The 21,498-nt window shown below is 39.8% G+C and overlaps 1 protein-coding gene across 2 annotated transcripts in view; it reads left to right on the forward strand.

Moving 5' to 3' along the window:
* Window positions 1-21,498, forward strand: part of ITGA1 (integrin subunit alpha 1) — a 129,586-nt gene that overhangs the window by 18,815 nt on the left and 89,273 nt on the right. The gene's annotated exons all lie outside the window — the stretch shown is intronic.

Below are 21,498 nucleotides of genomic sequence, written 5' to 3' on the forward strand. Positions count from 1 at the left end.
CAAAATAACACAATATAATCAAAAAGAAAAGGAGTACTTGTGGCACCTTAGAGACTAACCAATTTATTTGAGCATAAGCTTTCGTGAGCTACAGCTCACTGCGATGAAGTGAGCTGTAGCTCACGAAAGCTTATGCTCAAATAAATTGGTTAGTCTCTAAGGTGCCACAAGTACTCCTTTTCTTTTTGCGAATACAGACTAACACGGCTGTTACTCTGAAACCTGACAATATAATCACTCCAGTTTCAATTATTTTGGTAATTTGTGTCCAAATACTTATCTGCAAACATGTCTGTAACAATACAGACCCATACAAATTTCCCCAAGTGTAGAGAGTTAAAGAAATCCTATGACAGCCCAGTTCTTATTTCTCTGCATCCTCTGCCCCCAGAGCCCAGCTAGGGGACCAGACACTCACACTCCCTCCCACTCAGAGCCCAGCCGTGGGGCCCTCCCCAGCCCAGGCACTCACACCCCCTACCCTCCAGAGGCCAGCTGCAGCCTCCCCACCTCCCACAGAATTCCATCCACCTACCACTGTCTTCACCAGGGTGCTAGTCCGCTATAGCTATGTCCGCTATAGCTATAGATGTGGATTTTTCACAGCCTGGAGAGACGTAAATGTAAATTCCTACTGTAGACCAGGCCTCAGTATTTAGTTTTAAGGTTAAAAGCAACTGTTGACGTATATCTAGTTGACCTAACAATTTAATACTCTGGGCACTATAGAATTGCCTTGTTAAAATTAAATTATGTGTAGCCACTGTGAATTCTAAAGAATGGTGCATATACTAGGAATGTGTGGGTTGAAATGGATTGATTTGAATTACAATAAACAGTTTCTGCTCTATGGAACATGGGCCCTCTGAATCCAGTTCCACTGGTCATGATACAATCAGTATAGTAAAGTAAACTATTATTTCTGTTCTTACTAATAGTTCTTATTAATTAGCCAACCACTATTCTTGTTTAAAGTCACTCAATGAAACATTTATGAGGGAACTTGAACTTGGTTACTCTAGTTCTAATCTCCTCTTCCAGGAATTATAAAGTGCTGGATGTGGAAGCTCATAGCTTGTGCAGGCCCAAATCCCCTCCCACCACCACCACCAAGTAGAAGTTCTAGAATGTTAAATTAAATTGGAAATGTTGCAATATGTAAGAAAATACCTTAAATACACCAGATAAATAGATTTTTAACTATAAATTGCTAAGCTTGACAAAACTAAGATCCAAATTCTCTACTACACCCAATCTCCATGCACTACAGCAAGGATAGGGTCACAAAGGAGCAAACACAACTTCCTGATATTTTTTTTTCTTCTCCATTCACCGCAACATAGTTTAGAACAGCCTGGGGTCTTCCCTAAACAATGGCAGCTGTTAACATCCTCCAAGGAGCTGTCAGCTAGCTAAGACTAGTTGAAACACAATATAGCTTCTGGCACACCCTGTAAGCTGAGGCTGGAAGAAAAGGGTAACTGGCCAGTTTCCAGCCCCTTTGTACTGCTGGAGCTATAAAGTTGAGAGCCTATTGATGTAAGAGAATATGATAAAACTATAAAGTGAAAGTGTTTATTCACAAGAGTTCATTTCCCTGTACATGTTGGTAGCTTATAGCTTTTTAAAAAAGGTGTTGAGCACTTGCAGCTCCTATTGGCTACTGAAGATGAGACCATTGATGTGCATTGCCAAAACTGGAGTAATCTACATGAGCCTTGCAACATTTGCTCACCCAGGGCAAGCAGTGTCTAAAATAGTGAATAAAATGCAGGTTTTTTCCTAACTAGTAAATTTTCATGTTATCTTTGCAAGGCTGATCTAGATGTTCACGGGGAAGAGCAGCAGCCTCTTCACTAAATTCTTGTTCTGCTAGGATACTAACTTTCTTACACTCACTGGAGTCCTAAATGTACCATGGGTGGGGAACGTACAGTATCATCAGCAATTATCCATGTATAAAAGCTCTGTTTTTAGGACTAAATGTGAAAAACTAGATTTCTCCCTTCCTCAGAATCCAAATGTCAAAATTAAGGCTTTAAACTCGAAAAAAAATCAGCTTAAAAAAATCCTCTGCATGGCTGGTGCCAATTTACCCTGTGTTTTTTATTAGACAGTGGAGCAACATTCACAGTAAAAAGCCAGAGCTTAAATTAAATTAAATTAAATTAAATTACATTTTCAGGACTGTCATCTAGCTCGCAGATAAAAGGTCCTTAAATGACTACTGAGCATCAAACTCCACTGCTACAACACAAAAGGTACTCAAAGCTCCTCCTGCTGGCCAGATCCTCCACCCCCATACAGTCTGTGGGCATAGATGTTATGGAAGCCATATATTACACATGTAACTGAAGATGCACATTCGTGGCTTCAAGTTGAAAATCTCTTGAAATTATTTTAGCTCTTCAGAGAAATGATCAATTTTTACATAAAATCTAAAAACTTCATCATTTCAATCCTAAAACGAATGTGATTTTTAGTCTGAACACCTTCCTAAAGTGTTAATGATTTATTTCACCTAAGATATTTTTTGAACTAGTTCAACTGATGAACTGCAGTCTACAATGGCAATAGCAGGCAATGGCAATATATGTCTCTTGAGTATAATGCACTCCAAATAGAGCACACAAAAGAGAATTTTCAGATATAGCCACAGCAGCATAATAAATATATATGTAATTTTTTGCACTTACTTCAGCTAACTAAGAGATCCAAGTACTAAATTAAGTACTCAGGGGCTTCATGTGGATTTGTGATGTTCCATGGAGGACTTAAATCCTAGACCAATTACTGTAGTGAATCCATTCACAGGAGATTATCTTTCATCTGACGCCGATATATAACATGGATAATATTCCTCTTATCTTCATTTTATTTATAACTAGCAGGTACTAATATGCACTACAGTGAGTTTGTAACAGTGTTTATCTGTCGCAGACCACAATGGAAGTGAATGTGCTTATACAAAATCTCAGAGAGTGTAGTAGCAATTTGTCCGTCAATTTAAAAATATATATCTCAAAACAGATGTGTCTCAATGAATGAAATAATATAATTCAGAAACATTATAGTGTAAACCATTCTTCACACAGAACTTGATATATGAAAACATCTGTCACTAATGCTCTTCTATTTCTGTCTATGACAAACTCAACATATCAACCTAATTACTACCAAAAGATGACACATTTAAACATGTACCTTCTAAAGATGTGCAGTGTTTTGACAGAGCAGAACAGACTATTCTATGTTGGAATTTAGCATCTAGATAATTGGAGATGAGGAGACGCTTCCATTTGACCTCCATTTACACAAAGTACAGGCTCTCTTTCTTAAAGAGATGGGGCTCCTCCCTGGCAAAATTCCAACAGTAGAACCAATTGAATATTGCTTTCTTTTCCTGTACTGTTTATAGTAATCACTAAAAATCCATATGTTTGTTGCAGCTGTGACTGCTAGTTATATGTTAAGAATTTTTTTAAAATGACATCTCAAACTATATTACTTAGCAAGTTGATTTTTGTGAAGAATTAGCACACTAAAAGCAATGGAAGATAGCAACACTTACAGTGATGCTTTCATGATAATCTAGATTCGATTTCCACTACCATAATTACATATTTTCTTCAGTCTCATTGGCTATTTAACATTTAACATCATCTAATTAACGTCTATGTAAGTATCTTTCCAATAACTACTAATATATCAAGATACTAATATATCCAAGACATTCACATTGTGTCTAAGAACATAACATACAGGATCAATCCAATAGTCCATCTAGTCCAATATCCTGTCTTCTGACAATGACTAATACCAGATGCTTCAGAGGGAAAAAACTGAACAGGACAATTATCCAGTGATCCATCCCTTGTCGTCCAGTTCTAGCATCTGGCAGTCCAAGGCTTAGGGACACCCAGAGCATGGGGTTGCATCCCTCAACATTTTGGCTAATAGCCATTGATGGACCTATTCTCCATGAACTTATCTAATTATTTTTTGAATACAGTTATACTTTTGGGCTTCACAAGATCCCCGGGCAATGAGTTACACAAGCTGAGAGTTCATTGTATGAAGTACTTCCACTGGTATGGGCAGCAGGTATCGTAGGCACGGGAACCTCTTCACCTTCCCAAACAGCCTGACATATTTCGCCCATGCTCCACCCCCAGACCCCGTCCTGCCTCTGTTCCCTTTGTGCCAGAGATTGAGGCAGGCAGGCAGGCTGGGAGCTGCAGTGCGCCCCCGGGACTGCGCCATGCCACCCGTCCTCCCAGCGCTGAGGCCGCACTGCCCAGCACTGGGGCTGGCAGCTCCACCGGGGGGGCACCTTTGGTGGGGGGCAGCCAGGCGGGGGTCAGGCCAGTCGGCATGGCCCATGGAGGCTGGGGCATGCGGGCCGGGCGGCGTGGCCTGGGGAGGCTGGGGCCGCGCTGCCTGTTGCTCCGGGATCGGGGGGTTGGGGGTACTAGCCTGGGCAGGGGCCAGCAGCCACCGTGCGGGCTGGGCTCTGGTGGGCGCGGACTTGGGTGGAAGGGGCAGGGTTGGGGGGCTAGCCCACCTCCAATGTCCATTGGCTTGTTTTAAACCTGCTGCCTGTTCATTTAATTGGGCCACCCCTGAGGTTCTTGTGTTATGTGAAGGGGTAAATAACACGTCCTTATTCACTTTCCCCACACCGTTCATAGACCTCTATCATATCTCCCCTTACTTGTCTCTTTTCCAAGCTGACCAGCCCCAGTCTTTTAATCTCTCCTCATATCAAAGCTGTTCCATACGCCTAATAATTTTTGTTGCCCTTCTCTGTACTTTCTCCAATTCTGGCATTATGATAATTTCTGTCTTATTATCTAACCCTTTCCTAATGGATCCTAATATTCTGTTTGCTTTTTTGACTGCCACTGCCACATTGAACAGGGGTTTTCAGAGCACTATCCACGATGACTCCCAGATCCCTTTCTTGAATTATAACAGCTAATTTAGACCCCATCATTTTGTATGTATGGTTGGGATTATGTTTTCCAATGTGCATTTTTTTGCATATATCAACACTGAATATATTCTGCTACTTTGTTGCACAGTCACCCCATTTTGCAGATCCCTTTGTAACTCTTTGCAGTCTGCTTTGGATTTAACTATCTTGAGTAATTTTATTTTGTCTGCAAACTTTGCCACCTCACTGTTTACCCCTTTTTTCCAGATCATTTATGAATATGTTGAACAGCACAGGTCCCAGTACAGATCCATGGGGGAACCTGCTATTTACTCTTTCCACTATGAAAACTGACCGTTGATTCCTACACTTTGTTTCCTATGTTTTAGCCAGTTACTGATCCAGGAGAAGACCTTCTTTCTTATCCTATGATTGCTTACTTTGCTTAAGAGCCTTTGGTAAGGGAACTTTTCAAAGGCTTTCTGAAAGACCAAGTACACTAAATCCACTGGATCACAGTTATCCAGATGTTTTGTTGACCCCCCTCAAAGAATTCAAATAGTTGATACGGCATGATTTCCCTAAAAACATTTGTTAACACCAAAACATATTTACAATGTGACCTGGTATGTTCTAACTTATCTCTAATTTGCCTCTAAATTATGTCACTTCACTCATATTTTACTGGGCCTTCTTATTATCAAGCCCAAATTTAGGCCCCAAAACCTATTCCCGACTTCCATTTTAGCACATTTGAGAGTTAGGTGGCATTATTTATTTACTTGCTTGCTTATTTATTTATTTTGCTAAAATGATAGAGATTTCTCAAGTCCTGATGAACTAAATATTATGAATAAGAAAAAAATTGAAGGTCATTTTAATATTTTTACATGGGGCCTACTGCAGTGCCCATTAAAGTCAACACAAAGGTTCTCTGTGACATTAATGGATGTTGGATCAGGAATAGAAACAGTTACTGAACATTGTTCCAAAACTATCTTCCAAATGAAAAACTTAATGTATTATTAGAGTTCCCCATAAATTGTTCCTGTGAAAAACATGAATAGGGCTTTTGTGCTAAGAAATTCCAAGAGTGAAGTCTACGTTCCCATCAGACTCTGAAACTTTTTCTTTGCTCACTTCCCTGTTTGCATTATAATTGGGTTTTCTATTACATAATTATACAACATATATGCCATGAGATAAATTAATGTCAAGTCATAAGGCAAGTTAGATGCCTGAAGTCCTGATCCTTATTCTTACTGATTTCCTGGCTCAATATTGAGCCTTATATTGATAACAGTTTTTCATATCACTGAGGTATTAATATTTAACCCCTGTAGAGCCTTAAGATGAACAATGCATACCCTATGTAAGACTACTGGGGCTTTCAGGATACCTGCATGGCTGCATTCATTTTTGCTGTACCGTAGCAAATTACAAGTCTGTCCTTAAACATTCTGTTCCAAGGTCAGTTCTAAAGGCTAGTTGCAGTATGATGTGCAACTGACTTGGAGTTGAGACTAATTCACTCCTTTGCTTCCTAGGCTAGCTGGGCTTGGGAGAATCACATAAGGATGGTTGCTATTCCTTCTGGATGATTTCTTCTTTTGCTTCAGCCTGTACTGATGGAATCAGAATGAGGCTTGAATGTCTATATGTTCAGCATATGGCATGGCAGACACAAGGTTTTGTGGCTATTGAGGATCAAAGAAGTGAGAAAAATAGCTATTTTCAGAAAAGGTTTATGCTGAAGTTCCATTCCTCAAATTACTTCTACTCTGATATCTGCCTCTAGCCAGACAAGCTTTGCGGAGATCTTCTCAGGGCGGGAGAAATCCACAGGGAAGCTGTTTGGGAAGATAAATTATAGTGTAGCCTGGACTGGCAATGAACAAGCCAACAGGGCAAAAACTGTTCTTGGGCATTTTTAGTGAGATGTCAACAATATATTTTAGGTAGCCCTCAGTTTTGATAACTGGGCTCCGATGTTTATATTTCATAGAATGCAGGAAGGGAGTTGTTATATTTTCTTTTTCCATTCTAGAGATCACTAGATAAGTGTCACGGCATCCCCGAGGTGCAACCTGGACCATGGGACCACTGAGCCCTCCAAACCCACCCACCCGGGCTATCCCTCACACTGTGATGCTAGTGTCAAGCTACAAGTCTCTGGCAGGCACTCCACTTACACAGCCATCCACAGGCAGGGACACACCTAACTGAGTTACATGAATGATCTCCCAGCCACTCATGAACCATACATAGAGAGGCTTCAGACAATTCTGATAATAATGCAGGAAAAATTGTTAGACACAGCAGTCAACTTAATGTAGTGATGAGGCTGGATGCATTGGGACTGTGCTGAGAGCTATAAAAATTTGCCATCCCATTTTAATTTACCAGGAATGTGAAACTATGGCACTAACTGCTCTACATCAGTCTATGCTATTGCCCTATACAATTACTCATTCTGACACTCTGTACCTCAAAGTAGCACCCTGGAACCCCCATATTCACCACTGTCATATAATTATGATATGTTTTGTACAAAGTATGTCTTGTGAGGTATCATTTAAAAAGTCTTGATTTGTTGAACATTAATATCCTGTTGGATTGTACGCATTGTCATTGTATGTGAAGTTAGGAAGTACTGCTATATGCAGGGGTGAAAGTAAGCCGGTACGGGCTGGTACGGCATACCAGTAAAAAGTGGCTGCCAATACGTGCCCATATTCTGCTGATGTTACAGCACTGCCACAGCAAAGGACCCTACTTAAAGTGTTGCCTGTTGCTGCCCCGCCCCCCAGGCAAAAGGAGCCGCCGCCCCAGGGCCGCGATTGAAAAGAGCCCGGGGCTCTGGCCGCTGCTGCCGCTACTGCAGCAGTGGCCAGAGCCCCGGGCCCTTTAAATCACTGCTGGAGCCCTGGGCGGCATGGGCCAGGCAGTGCATAGACAAAGAACCAGGGAAAGGAGTCCTATTTCCCCAAGCCCTACACCCTCTTTCCTGGGGAAGTCTTCAGAATAATATCCTCACCAATTGGTACAGGTGAGCACAGACCCAAACCCTTGGATCTTAAGAACAATGAACGATCAATCAGGTTCTTAAAAGAAGAATTTTATTTAATGAAAAGGTAAAAGAATCACCTCTGTAAAATCAGAATGGTACATACTTTACAGGGTAATCAGATTCAAAACACAGAGGATTCCCGTCTAGGCAAAACTTTAAAGTTACAAAAAAACGGGATAAACTTCCCTCTAGCAAAGGGAAAATTCACAAGTTGAAAACAAAAGGTAATCTAACGCGCCTTGCCTTATTTACTTACTCTTTTTGTAATATCAGAGACTTGTACAGGATGGTTTATAGAAGAAGGGGTTTTTTCACCTGACGCTTCTCTGCTTTCCCCAGAGAACACACCAACAAAGCCCCCCCCCCCCCCCGCAAGATTTGAAAGTATCTTCTTTCCCCATTGATCCTTTTGGTCAAGTGCCAACAAGGTTATTTGAGCTTCTTAACCCCTTACAGGTAAGGAGGAATTCTAGGCTACCCTTAGCTGTATGGTTATGACAGCCATGCATCAAAGAGGAAGATGAGGAGAGAGATTAACAGTCACTTATATGCTTATGATTTAATTACAGAAACGAATCCTTCTCTGGGTGAAGAATAGGCACCACATACATTGTTTAAGATGCCACTTTTTCAAACATTTATGCACAGGAGTAGACCTACTGATGTATTCCTAAAAGATTTCACATATTTGTGTTACGAGCTTTGACTTCAATATTGTAGAACTTCTCTGACACTAAGACATATCTTTTTAACCGGTTGATTACTGACTACAGAAAGCAGCAGAGTGATACTAGTCAAGGATGTTATAGCGCAGCATTTCTCAAACTGGGGTAACCCCTGGAGGTCCACAAGGGTACTCCAGGGAGTCCACGGGCCCCGCTGATCAAACCTTCCCCTCCCTCCCTCAACTCCTCCCCCTCTCTCCCAGCGCCTCCTGCACACTGCTGAACACCTGTTCAGAGGCATGCAGGAGGCGCTGGGAGGGAGGGGGAGGAGTGGGGACGGGACATGCTCGGGGGAGGGGCAGGAAGAGGAGGGGCAGTTGTGGAGTGAGGACGGGAAGAGCTAGGCTGGAGGTGGGGCCTTGGTGGAAGGGGTAGAATGGGGGCGGGGCTTGGGGCTGAGCAGGAGGGTTCGGAGTCTGTGAAAATTTTTTAAATCAAAATGGGGGGCCTTGGATTGCTAACGTTTTAGAACTGCTATTATAGCAGATTTAACCCTGGTGGTAAATTTAACAAGGTAATGAATGATTTTGCCTCACTAACTTATTTCTGCCAGGTATAGCAAGATACCAGCTAAACTCTTCAGCATGAAGCAGAGGAACAATGTTGAAAAAACCTTTGTTTGGGGAGGACTGATGTGCGTGGATGGATAACAGTTAGAAAATTAACTATAGTATTTCTGGGAGCTCAGTGTGATAGCAAAAAACTGCAATGCTAATGTAAGAGCTAAAAATATTTCTTTGCTTCTTCCTGTTCAAGTTCATATTTTAGAAATCTGTTCTTAAAAGAATATTATATTTAAAATGAAATCACTTATTGTGATTAAAAATACATAGGAACATTGAAGCATGGTAGAAAAAATAAGACTAGATACTCAAATGCTACTTGTAGTGCTCCAAAGAAATTCTCAGGCTCTTATCAGACATATGTCTTTGTATTTAGGGTAATATTAATATACTGATATTGTGTAGAGATGTGTAAAGGCATGTGTTTTTAATTGGGGATAAGAAGCCAGCTTACTAGTAGCGGCATTTGATGAAAAAATACCATGGAAGAAGTAATACATGTCTAGGGCTTGGTAAAAGTGTAGTGTGTGTGTTTATTTCTAAAGACAACATAACTGACAGAAAGTGCTAGATTAGAAAATGCTGCAACATGCAAAGCGTATAGTGTTCACTTAACCTTTTGCATAAAATAATTTTCTGTACCATCACACTACTTGGTTTTTTTAAAAGTCTCAATATTTCTTCATAACAAATTATAGCCTAAATAATTTTTAAAGATACTCTAATGTATTGCTTCCTAGGCCTGTATAAAATTAATATATATGTTATCCTTTGTTCAGCTATAAGGTCAGGGGACAGAAGTTGGAGTCTGGTTTAGGGATAAGGTAGAAAATGATATGCCAGGACCTAAGGAAGAAAGTGCAATGTACAGAAGGGAGTGGACCTCAGAGTCCAAACTGGAGTGAGAGCTGAGTTTCTAGATAGTGGAGTAGAGTCAATGGTACTCAGGGAGGGATATATGAGGAGATGGACTGGAGATCACTGAATAGTTGAGTTGAAGAGTTTTCTAGAATTTGCTGTGTGGCCTTCAGCATATCACTCAGCCTCTCCGTGCCTCAGTTTACATATATTTCAAAGAGTATAACAACACTTAACAACCTCACAAGGCTCTTTGTGAGGCTTCATTCATATTTGTAAAGCACTCTGGGAACCTCTTGCATAAAATGAAATGTGCAAATTGTTAAGAGCTGCATACATACAAATGCCAGTTTCCAAATTTCTAAATTCAATGGGCTTATTCAGATGGTTGTACAATTTAGTAGGTGACATTTTCTAAAACTCTGTTATTGTATTTAGAAAAGTTTTTCCTGTTATACAGTCTTATTCATTCATGAACAGATTACAAAGCTTTGATTCAATACATTTCCAGGCTTGATACCACATTATAAAACTATGTTCCAATACAAATCACTTTGTGCAAGCCAGTAAAAGAAGCTTTCATTTGCTGGTTTGTACAAAGCATTTTATTGGGGTTGAATAAGTCATGACTACTGAATTTGGAGCTTTTTGCAAGATATATATTTCTTTGCCTTGTTTTATTGGACAATTGTCTACTTTTAATAATGAAAAGTCGTTTTTCAGTGGACTGGAGTCTATCCAGAAAGTCAGTCTTTTGCTCCTCAAAGGTTAAGGATTAAGGAATACTAGTTGGAGGCAATATTATAAAAAGGTTCTTTTGTAGTCCAGAGAAATAAAAAGCCTGATTTAAACTGTACTGAAAGGTTTATAAAGTATAAAACTTTTTATAAAGCTTTTTCTGAAATACAGACACTGATATTTAGCCAACTGGAATTAAATACAATGTGAACTCCCAGCATAGCTGTCTCAGACTTCTGCTGTGAAACTAAAGCACTCTGTCTCCTAAGTTCACAGAAGTTCATTGTACTACAAATGAATATTTTCTTCCATGTGGAATGTTTGCAACTAGTCCTATATTTCACTAAGAAGAATACTGGTCTGATAAATAATAGACCAAGATTGTACAATTCAGTGGTGACATTATCACAACTCAGGCAAAAGTTAAAGTGTGAAGCTTCTTACACTTATATTACACAATGGAGGAATCCACTTCCGTGTTCTTGAGCCACCAGTTAGTTATTAGCATTTCTGTGAGTGAGGTCTAGTGATAGCATCCAAGCACTGAGAGGGCCTTCTTGTTTCTATCCTTAGCTCTGCTTTTCACCAACTCACAATGTGACCTTGGTTAAGCAACTTCTGACTGTGACTCATTTTCCACATCTATAAAGTGAGGATAACACCTACTTTTGTGAAGAGCTTTGGGCCTCAGTTTCAGAGTTGCTTCATGTCCTCAAATGAAAGGTGCTTTGTAAGTGCAAAATGGTGGTTTTACTTGACTTCTTTTTCACATTAATCATAGCAGTGAAGCCCAGAAAACACTCCCAGTCAACTATCCATTATTGCCATTTCTAAATAACTCTCTTCAGTAATTTGTCAATAACTTGGAAATTTCTTTTTTTTATCCTATTTATTTCCAATTTTCATATGGACCATAAGAGCACTAATGGAATAGGCAGACTTTTACAAGGCAATAATTTGGTTCCACATCAGCATAAACTAATGTACAAGGCACTCAGGAACTCGATTATTGCCTCATAAAATGGGACACCCATCCTAGTATCACTTAATTATAAAAGAGTGCATCTTATAAAAATATGTTGATAAGTTCTCAGGTATTCAAATATCCTTATAATGGCATTTGATGCATTATGTGTTGTACAAAACATTATAGCAGTATTTTTTTCCTGCATAAGGTTCCTGATTGAACTTTTATACTCTGTACAACATTTTAATCTTCATCTTAAATTCCCCTGTCATCTTTTATTACCCAGAGTCATGGTTAGATAGATGTTGGATTTTCCTAGCTGCTTTTTTGTAGTTTCCTAAGGCTTTTCAGTTTTATATATTTAGCGTTCTGTGAGGTGTTTCAGTCTGTTTTGTCCTTTTGCATCGCACTCAACCCTTTTAGTGTTTAACTTCTTTTTACAAAGTGTCAAACCTTAAGCACCTTTGTACCATTGTGCGCAAAGACTGATATATATTTAGGTTTGGTGTTTGGGGGCCAAAATCGAATACAAATAAATTTGAATTTGATCTTTCTACAAGCTGTTGGGGATAAAGATAAACATGAAGCCAATATGCAGCCTCTGTTAGATGCAAGGTACAATCCCTCTTGTGCACCGCAGCTGGCCTGTGTCAGCTGACTTGGAGTTGCAGGGCTCAGGCTGCAGGGCTGTTTAATTGTGGTGTAGACATTTGGGCTCAGGCTAGAGCCCAGGCTCTGGTACCCTCCCCCTCGCAGGGTTCCAGAGATGGGTTCCAGCCTGCACCTGAACATCTACACTACAGTTAAAACCATGGACTTATAGACTTTAAGGCTGGAAGGGATTATCGTGATCATCTAGTCTGATCTCCTGCACCTGACAGGCCACAGAACCTCATCCAACCACTCCTGTAATAGACCCATAACTTCTGGCTGAGTTACTGAAGACCTAAAATCATGATTTAAAGACATCACGTTACACTATTTACTCTAGTTCAAATCAGCAAATGACCCATGCTCCATGCAGCAGAGGAAGGCAAAAAATCCTAGATTCTCTGCCAATCCAACCCGGGGGGAAATTCCTTCCCTACCCCAACTATGGTGATCAGTTAGAACCTGAGCACGTCAGTGACACCCACCAGCCAGACACCTGGAAAAAATTCACTGTAGTAACTCAGAGCCTTCCCCATCTAGTGTCCCATCTCTGGCTGTTGGAGATATTTTCTGCTAGCAGTCACAAGATGGGCCACATGCCATTATAGGCAATCTCATCATAAACAGCCCCGCAGCCTGGGTCCTGCAAGCCTAAGTCAGCTGACATGGGCCAGTCATGGGTGTTTAATTGAAAGGTAGGTGTGCCCTATAGGTCATGCTAAGAACAGATTTCAGATCTGAGCTTTAATTTTTTTCCTGGCTTTTGTTGGTTAAATCAGTAACCAAGGACATCTCTTCCGGGTGATATGTGGTGGTTTCTTTTTTCTTCCACAGCACAGCCATGTGTCCAATTTTGTGCTACCATTCTACCTGTGTTTCCATCACTCTATTCTGGGAAAATCTGGGAATTTTACAACAGTACTTCAGCAGAAGATAATGTGCCCAGATGACCTGCACACAGAGTGGCACCAACATTATATTATTATGATGGTTTTCATAATTATAAGGAAAGGAGGGAGTGAGAGCAGCAGAATGGACAATGGACTTCAAAATGTAGACTTTAACAAATTCAGAGAACTGGTAGGTAAGGTTCCATTGGAAGAACATTTAAGGGGAAAAAGTTGTTCAGGAGAGCTGGCAGCTTCTCAAAGAGAAAATATTAAAGGCACAACTTCAAATTATCCTGATGAAAAAGAAAGACAGGAAGAAGAGGAGGAGGCTGGTGACACATGGATAAATTGCTTAGGATAAGTATAAAAGAATAAACATGCAGGGACAAAATCATAGAGGGTAAGGCACAAAATGAGTTATACCTAGCAAGGGACATAAAAGGCAGTAAAAAGAGGTACTATACATACATTGGGAGTAGGGCTGTCAAGCGATTAAAAAAATTAATCACGATTAATCGCACTGTTAAACAATAATCGAATACCATTTATTTAAATATTTTTGGATGTCTTCTACATTTTCAAATATATTGATTTCAATTACAACACAGAATACAAAGTGTACAGTGCTCACTGTATATTTATTTTTGATTACAAATATTTGCACTGTAAAAAACAAAAGAAATAGCATATTTCAATTCACCTAATACAAGTACTGTAGTGCAATCTCTTTATAATGAAAGTTGAATATACAAATGGACAATTATGTACAAAAAAACCTGCATTTAAAAATAAAAGAATGTAAAACTTTACAAGTTTACAGAACCTACAAGTCCACGCAGTCCTACTTCAGCCAGTCGCTCAGATAAACAAGTTTGTTTAAAATTTGCAGGAGATAATGCTGCCCACATCTTGTTTACAATCTCACCTGAAAGTGAGAACAGGCATTCGTATGGCATTGTTGTAGCCGACATCACAAGATATTTACATGCCAGATGCACTAAAGATTCAAATGTCCCTTCATGCTTCAGCCACCATTCCAGAAGACATGCTGATGATGGGTTCTGCTCGATAACAATCCAAAGCAGAGCGGACCGACACATGTTCATTTTCATCATCTGAGTCAGATGCCATTAGCAGAAGGTTGATTTGTTTTGTTTTTTTTTGGTGGTTCGGGCTCTGTAGTTTCTGCATTGCAGTGTTGCTCTTTTAAGACATCTGAAAACATGCTCCACACCTCATCCCTCTCAGATTTTGGAAGGCACTTAAGATTCTTAAGCCTTGGGTCGAGTGCTGTATCTGTCCTTAGAAATCTCACATTGGTACCTTCTTTGTGTTTTGTCAAATCTGCTGTGAAAGTGTTCTTAAAACGAACATGTGCTGGGTCATTATTCAAGACTGCTATAACATGAAATATATGGCAGTTTGTAGGTAAAACAGAACAGGAAACGTACAATTCTCCCCCAGGGAGTTCAGTCAGAAATTTAATTAATGCATTATTTTTTTAACGAGCATCATCAGCATGGAAGCATGTTCTCTGGAATGGTGACCAAAGCATGAAGGGACATATGAATGTTTAGCATATCTGGCACGTAAATACCTTGCAAGGCTGGCTACAAAAGAATAAGGGTGACCAGATATTTAATACAATTAATATTAACAATAAGTGGAAGAAACACAAGTCAAATTGGGAAAGAACAGGTTCAGCGATATTTGGATAGATTAGCTGTATTCAAATTGGCTGACCCTGATGAAATTCACCCTAGGGTGCTTTTGAAACGAGTTGGAACAATCTTGTAACTATGAGTAATTGTGTTAGAGAACTCCTGGAGGACATATGAGGTCCCAGAGGACTGAAGAACGGAGACATAGTACCTATCTTTAAAAAGGGGATCAGAGAGGACCTGAAGAATTATATGCCAGTTGGCCTAATTTTGATACCTTGAAAGATACTAGACAATTATTTAATAATTTGTTCCAGTAAGCACCAAGAGAATAATAGAGTTATAAGTAAGGCTAAATTTTTATCATGGATATTTTTAGCAAAAATCATGGACAGGTCATGGGCAATAAACAAAAATTCACAGAAGCCTGTGACCTGTCTCTGACGTTCAGTAAAAATATCCCTGGCAAAAGGAGTAGGCAGGTTCAGCACCTGCTGCTTCTGGGGCTCCCGGGTCCCCCACTGCTGGGGTGCGTGAGAGCTCTGGGGTCCCCCTGCCTGCAGGTCTGGGCTGCTGCAGGGTCCCCTCATCCCCAGGGCAGCTGGGAGTTGCAGGGTCCCCTGGTCAGGGCTGGGGAGCTGCGGGGAGTCCCCCCACCGTGGCTGGGAAGCTGAGGGGTCCCAGGGTGGGGGCTGGGAGCTGCAGGGGCTGGGCTGGTTGGGAGCTCCAACCCCGGGGAAGAAAATGTCACAGAGGTCAATGTAAGTCATGGATTCCGTGACCTACGTGACATAATAGTAGCCTTAGTTATAAGTAATAACCAATGTGGATTTAGAAAAACAAATGATGCCAAGCCAAACTAATTTTCTTCTTTGACAGGGTTACTGGGATGTGGGGGGACATCTTGATTTTTAGTAAGGCTTTTGACACAGTCTTATATAACATTCTCAGAAGCAAACCATGGAAATGTGGTCCAGATGAAATTACTATAAAGTTGGTGTAAAACTGACTGAAAAACTGTACTCAGAGTAATTACCAATGGTTTGCTGTCAAAGTGGCGAGACATATCTAGTAGGGTCTCTCAGGAGTTTCTCCTAGCATCAGTACTCGTCAATATTTTCATTAATGACGAGGAGGCAAGCACAGAGGGTAATTCTGAGGGATCACTGGCTTCATGCCCAGGTCCCATGGAGTCCTAGGCAGTGCTCAGGCCACAATTGTTACCCAACAGCTCACCTGAGTAAACTGGGAAGGGTCAGCTTGCAGGGGGCCCCACTCCAAAGGTTCCTGACTGAGGCAAATATCCAGCCCACTGATTGGCTGAGGAGTGCTATATAAACCAGGAAGTTGTCTGAGCAGGTAAAGGAATCCCTGGCTGGCTACTACTATGGAGCCCTCCTGCTTACCTGACTCCTGAGCCCTGTATTTCTGCCTGCTCTTGGTTCCTGTCCTCCATCCTAACCCAGACTTCCATCTATTCCCAGTTCCTACTGTCCTGCCCTACTCCAGGACCCTACTCCTCCACCTTATCCCTGGCTTTGTCTTTGGCTGTGGCCCCTGGCTGAGCACCTGATGCTGTCTTAGGTTTTGACCGTTGGCTCTGACAGCTAGGCCTGACTCCTGCTCTGACTATTAGGCATGACTGTCCATGCCCTGGTCACTACAGTAATAGGAAATGGGGAGGAACAAAGCTGAGTGAGAAAAGGAGAATGAACAGATCAGTAAAGAGAGAGCATTAGAAGGAGTGCAGGGATCAAGATAGGGAGTGGAAGGAAATGACACCAAAGATATAGGTAGGAGTGAGCTTGTGCAAGGCCTTGAAGTGAAGAATGAGGAGTTTGAATTTGAGACAATAAAAGAAAAGAAGCAAGTAAAGGACTGGGAAGTGTGTGTGATATTATGTAATCCTATATCAGTGTTTCTCCTTCCTTGTATAATACAGGTGAAATCCTGGTACTATTGAAGTCAATGGCAAAACTCCCATTGACTTCACTGGGGCCAGGACTTGACCCTACACCTGCTTCCTAATCTAATTTGCATTCAAGCTGGGTGAGAAACATTTTCCCATCCCAGGAAAAAAATTGAGATTTTGAAAAAAAAAATCCTATACCAAATTAGATGAAAAAGTAAATCTTGAAAGTTTTTTTTATGAAAAGACGACAACAAAAATCAGTTTGGGTTAATGTTTTGATTTTGATCTTTAATTTTGTTTTACTACACTTAGCTTAAATTTTGAAACAAAGTCCTTTTGAACTGGAAAAAATGAATTTTTAATTAAAAAAATATTGAAATGAGACATCTTGTCAATTTTGAAACTATCCCAATTTTTTTCAAAATGAGAAATTCTTTGAAACCACTCCTTTCCCATGGACAGTTTCAGTTTTGATAAATCAGTGTTTTCTGATGAAAAAATGTTTTGTTGAAAATTCCCAACCATCTTTAGTAATCTTACTTTTATCCATTATGGAGAGCGTTAGGGTGTCTAGGTTCCTTTCACTGACTGTATGTTGAAGTTTAGTATATTACAGCTTTCTGCATTGCATTAGAATACAGTTTGAACTTGTAAGAAGGCTCATATATGTATTTCCTTTAATTTTCTGTACAATAAAAGTACAGCTGATATGAATGTATTCTCCATTTGGACACTCTGGTAACAAAACTCTATTCAAATTTCTTCTAGTAAGTTTCTAAAGACCCAATTCATCACAAAAAATTCTGTTTTTACAAGAAACATTGTCGACAGCAGTGGTTCTCAAAGCCGGTCCACTGCTTGTTCAGGGAAAGCCGCTGGTATGCCAAACCAGTTTGTTTACCTGCCACGTCTGCAGGTTCGGCCGATCGCTGCTCCCACTGGCCGCGGTTCGCCGCTCCAGGCCAATGGGGGCTGCAGGAGGTGGCGCGGGCCAAAGGACATGCTGGCCACCCTTCCCGCAGCCCCCACTGACCTGGAGCGGCGAACTGCGGCCAGTGGGAGCCGCGATCGGCCGAACCTGCAGACGCAGCAGGTAAACAAACCGGTCCGGCCCGCCAGGGGCTTTCCCTGCACAAGCAGCGGACCAGCTTTGAGAACCACTGGTCTACAGTATTCTGAAGCTGGACAACATTTATTTTTCTCTTTGTTTTGTTGATTGAAATGAATTGGGTCCTCACACTGAGTCACAATCACCCAAATGGATTACGATTATAAAACTCTGTTATAATCTTTCAAGGGTAAAGGTGGAAGTCTTATCTATGAAGATAATTGAAACAAAGCATGGCAAAAGATGCTATCAGGAGCCATTCTATATTATCAGGGCACTAGATTTCCCAGTCTTATACAGGAGAGCAACTCTCATCTCTTGTAAACTGTTGAAATTAAGAGTTACACAGGGAATAAAGAGGGCCTATGTCTCTCCATTACTAGTTCCAGTAATTCTATTATTGTTTCTATTATTATTATTATCTGTGGAATAGGAATTATTATAGTTGTGCTTTGAATTTATATAGAAACATCTTTCTTCCAGGGAGCACTGTACAAGCATCCATGAATTAAACTTTATAACACTCCTGTGAAGTGTCCACATTTTACATGTGGGTTAACTGAGGCATGAGATGTTGGGTAATTTATGCAAGGCTGTACTCTGAGTCAATGGCAAGCTATTTAAATGAAGTTGAAAAGTGGGCATTCTGAATCCCAGTCTTATTTTCTAACCAGTAGACCAGATTCCCTTTTTGCCTTATAGTAAGACAATGTCAAAAATTCATTGTACCAGTTGATTATTTTAAAATATTTGAGATTTAACAAGTCATTTTTATAACAAGTTACATATTTATATCTATCACAAAGCTCTTGAACTTTAAGGAGCAGATTCCACAACCATTCCATGGAACTTCTTGTGTAAAGAACTACTTAGCATCAATAAGTGTAACACAATATGGTCCTTAATATTTTAATGAGAGGGACATGTGCTAAGTAGTCTTTTTTTTTCCCCAGTAATCCCCGTCCTTTTCTCCTCAGAACATCCTACCATAAAACTTTTTGCTCAGCCCTCAACTCAAACCCATAATAAATCATTTCTGAGGTTTAAAAGTTGACTTTCTGCACTGCCTCATACTGTTTGGAATCTGCAGAGTTAAAATATCACAAGAAAAGCAATTCTTAGGATATTTCCTGCCGAGCTAGAGCCAAAAATACCACAAAAAGAGCATTTGTGAGTTTGTTTCAGAAAGGCAAATAAGTACAGTATTGAACATTTGAATATTCAAGGATTCACATATGAGGTTCACATATCACTTCATTTTAGGCTTGGTAAGAAAGTTGTATCTAAATGACCACTGGTTATTTAGACAATTTACTGATTTATAACAACTGTTACATATTGATATGTGTATTTTTACATAGTTGTTTAACTTCAATAAATATTTAAAATCATCAATTACTTTTTGCGATTAAATTAAGTTTAAGTATATAATTGTTTACTAAAATAGTTGTAATAGCATGTAAATAGTTCTTGATTATTTACCTTTTTCTTGATTCCTTCACATTAGGTTACTTTTACACACTTAATATCTGATCTTGCACCACAGAGGTCAGTGGGAGCCTTTTAGTCCTAGGGCAGCATTTACAGTATTGAAATTTAGAGCAACTTTCACCATTACTCTATATTTATACCACAACAAGAGCAGAATATGGCCTCTAAACTCTGCCTTGCATACGGTGTGGGGATTCTGAAAGTATGAATGAATGGTCATCCTTAGTTGGTCATTAGATAGGTCACTTCCCCTAGTTTTGCAATAAGGTCTTGGCTTTGATCTGTAAACTTGATATTTTGATAATCTGGCCATTTTTCATGTACATATTCATCACTAGGGTCATTGACACAAAATGCCAAAACATGAAGGGGAGCTAGATAACATATAATTTCTCATTTATGGTCCTGATTTCACACTAATATTATGTGGACCACCAGCTCTGTCTGCTTGAATTTTTTTACACACTCATGTTTGAAAACATGCCATGTGTTTAAGAATTGATAAACTTTTATATTTAAACTAGGAGAAGTCAATCTGAATAGTCATTCTTCATCATTGTGTGGAACCGACATAACAAAACAGTATGAAGTTGTATGTGTGGCAAAGAGACAATCCACAAGAGGCTAATGGTTAGAATTCTGGCAGTGCTCACAAAAATGCAGACAAATACTTTCATGATAAGAACATGTAGTTGTATGAGAAATTACTGTTTCATCCCATAAAGAAATATTACAAATAAAAAAGCATGGTCATATTTGCAAACACTCCAGACAGGACAATTGTAGTATTACAAGAAAACCATTTTCTTCAGTCCAGTATTTTGGAATTTAACTTGGCTGAAAGCTCTTCACAATATCCTTCATGCATACATTATGACTTATGTTGAAAATAATGTTGTATTCAAATAGGCAATTCCTGAGTTTACTAAGGGCAATGGAGATCTTTTGTGACTTCATATTTTACATTAGAACTGCAGATAGATGAAACCCATGAAAATGACTGTAAGCTAAGATCCTCTTTGATACTGATTTACATGCAGATGAAGAACTTTACATAATGAAGTTTAATTTTTAGACACAATGTCCCAGAACAGAAGAATGGTATAGTAATGTAAAAAGGGTAATGCTCTCCAGGTATAACTGTGTGTGAACGTGAAAGGGAATGGGAAAGGAATCCACTCCAACATACAGTAAATAAACAATCAATCAATCAATAAACAACACAAACTATAAAGGAAGCAAGGTTTTGAGCTTTGCCCTGAGGAGTACCATAGATGTTCTCTGGTGAATCAGGGGAAAACATTTCTGTTGCAAGCACTCAGCAGAGAAGGCTTTGCATCCATTCTTTCAATCTTATGCCTAGTAGGCAGTAACTCTAACCTTAAAGCTAGCTTGGTTTCTGCTGACTTCATACTACTTTTCCCTGTCCCTCCAAAGTCCTTTATTATCATTATGTCTCCAAACAATATTCTCCCATCCATTTAATATAATAGGTATCTAGGGATTTTTTCTGAGTGTTTCATTGGTGTACCCTATTGAGAGTTGGTGCACAGGTGTGATATCATTAAAATGCCCAAACTGGCCAATTGGAATGAGGCTTTGGAGAATCAGCATCCCCAGCCGTACCCAAACAATATGTAAAATCTATAATAGTATATCACGTGCGTATGTGAGGATCCATTTCCTCATAGTCTGTTGTGATAACTGAGATCATTTCAGCAACAGTTTGTGTCCCTTTCAGCCACTTGTACCTTAATTTTCTGTGTAAAAGCTTGGGAGTTGTTCTATATTCCAAAAGTAGACTTTATGAAAAGGAAATGAATTAAAATTATCTGCTGGGCCAGAAATGTCTTGTGAAATAGGGGACGAGAGAAGAAATGGGTCCAAACAGCTTAGGGATTTTTTTAAAAATAAGTATTATAAAATAG

This window comes from Lepidochelys kempii, chromosome 5 (genome assembly GCF_965140285.1).
Source record: "Lepidochelys kempii isolate rLepKem1 chromosome 5, rLepKem1.hap1, whole genome shotgun sequence".
NCBI classification, from domain to species: Eukaryota; Metazoa; Chordata; order Testudines; family Cheloniidae; genus Lepidochelys; species Lepidochelys kempii.